Source organism: Copadichromis virginalis, unplaced genomic scaffold (assembly GCF_057382275.1).
Source record: "Copadichromis virginalis isolate Kocher_CV1m ecotype Utaka unplaced genomic scaffold, C_Virginalis_male_GT1.1 unmapped_scaffold_4, whole genome shotgun sequence".
Lineage (NCBI taxonomy): Eukaryota > Metazoa > Chordata > Actinopteri > Cichliformes > Cichlidae > Copadichromis > Copadichromis virginalis.
Window position 1 is genome coordinate 302,944 of NW_028188592.1, and position 2,500 is coordinate 305,443.

Consider the following 2,500-nt stretch of genomic DNA (forward strand, 5'->3'; position numbering starts at 1 on the left):
TATGGTACAACAACTTTCCTCCGTGCCCCTGGTACGACAGCTTTTCTCGTGCCTATGGTACAACAACTTTTCTCGTGCCTATGGTACAACAACTTTTCGCCGTGCCCCTGGTACACCGCTCAGTAGCACTTTGCCACACACACACTCCTCGTACCTATGGTACGACAACTTTTCTCGTGCCTATGGTACGACAACTTTTCTCGTGCCTATGGTACAACAACTTTTCGCCGTGCCCCTGGTACACCGCTCAGTAGCACTTTGCCACACAAACTCTCCTCGTGCCTATGGTACGACAACTTTTCTCGTGCCTATGGTACAACAACTTTCCTCCGTGCCCCTGGTACGACAGCTTTTCTCGTGCCTATGGTACAACAACTTTTCTCGTGCCTATGGTACAACAACTTTTCGCCGTGCCCCTGGTACACCGCTCAGTAGCACTTTGCCACACACACACACACCACTCGTGCCTATGGTACGACAACTTTTCTCGTGCCTATGGTACGACAACTTTTCTCGTGCCTATGGTACAACAACCTTTCCCCGTGCCCCTGGTACACTGCGCAGAAACTCTTTGCCACACACACACACACCACTCGTGCCTATGGTACGACAACAGGCCCCGGGGACCTACATCGCACCTTGCTCTTGCCTCCCTTACAGCTGAAAAAGGTCCATGCCTGTGCCCTGGCCCTGCTGAAATTCCCTCTCCATTTAGCCGAGGCAGTGAGTCGGCCTCCTGTCTCCCTTTACGGTCGAAAAAGATGTGCTCCTGGGCGCACTGGCCCTGCTGCTACTCACATCGGGCATGGACCTGGACCTCCAGCAGGCCCCGGGGACCTACATCACACCTTGCTCTTGCCTCCCTTACAGCTGAAAAAGGTCCATGCCTGTGCCCTGGCCCTGCTGAAATTGCCTCTCCATTTAGCCGAGGCAGTGAGTCGGCCTCCTGTCTCCCTTTACGGTCGAAAAAGATGTGCTCCTGGGCGCACTGGCCCTGCTGCTACTCACATCGGGCATGGACCTGGACCTCCAGCAGGCCCCGGGGACCTACATCACACCTTGCTCTTGCCTCCCTTACAGCTGAAAAGGTCCATGCTTGTGCCCTGGCCCTTCTGAAATTCCCTCTCCATTTAGCCGAGGCAGTGAGTCGGCCTCCTGTCTCCCTTTACGGTCGAAAAAGATGTGCTCCTGGGCGCGCTGGCCCTGCTGCTACTCACATCGGGCATGGACCTGGACCTCCAGCAGGCCCCGGGGACCTACATCACACCTTGCTCTTGCCTCCCTTACAGCTGAAAAGGTCCATGCCTGTGCCCTGGCCCTGCTGAAATTGCCTCTCCATTTAGCCGAGGCAGTGAGTCGGCCTCCTGTCTCCCTTTACGGTCGAAAAAGATGTGCTCCTGGGCGCGCTGGCCCTGCTGCTACTCACATCGGGCATGGACCTGGACCTCCAGCAGGCCCCGGGGACCTACATCGCACATTGCTCTTCCCTCCCTTGCAGCTGAAAAAGGTCCATGCCTGTGCCCTGGCCCTGCTGAAATTCCCTCTCCATTTAGCCGAGGCAGTGAGTCGGCCTCCTGTCTCCCTTTACGGTCGAAAAAGATGTGCTCCTGGGCGCGCTGGCCCTGCTGCTACTCACATCGGGCATGGACCTGGACCTCCAGCAGGCCCCGGGGACCTACATCACACCTTGCTCTTGCCTCCCTTACAGCTGAAAAAGGTCCATGCCTGTGCCCTGGCCCTGCTGAAATTGCCTCTCCATTTAGCCGAGGCAGTGAGTCGGCCTCCTGTCTCCCTTTACGGTCGAAAAAGATGTGCTCCTGGGCGCGCTGGCCCTGCTGCTACTCACATCGGGCATGGACCTGGACCTCCAGCAGGCCCCGGGGACCTACATCACACCTTGCTCTTGCCTCCCTTACAGCTGAAAAAGGTCCATGCCTGTGCCCTGGCCCTGCTGAAATTGCCTCTCCATTTAGCCGAGGCAGTGAGTCGGCCTCCTGTCTCCCTTTACGGTCGAAAAAGATGTGCTCCTGGGCGCGCTGGCCCTGCTGCTACTCACATCGGGCATGGACCTGGACCTCCAGCAGGCCCCGGGGACCTACATCACACCTTGCTCTTGCCTCCCTTACAGCTGAAAAGGTCCATGCTTTTGCCCTGGCCCTTCTGAAATTCCCTCTCCATTTAGCCGAGGCAGTGAGTCGGCCTCCTGTCTCCCTTTACGGTCGAAAAAGATGTGCTCCTGGGCGCGCTGGCCCTGCTGCTACTCACATCGGGCATGGACCTGGACCTCCAGCAGGCCCCGGGGACCAACATACTCCTCTGCTCTACTCCCCCACTAGCTTTCCTTCTCCCGCAGTTACCCTCCACCACAAATCCAGCATGGCCCTTGCCCTCCAGCAGGCCCCGAGGACCCACATACTCCTCCGCTCTAATCCCCCATGAGCTTTCCTTCTCCTGCAGTTACCCTCCACCGCATATCCAGCATGGCCCTTGACCTCCAGCA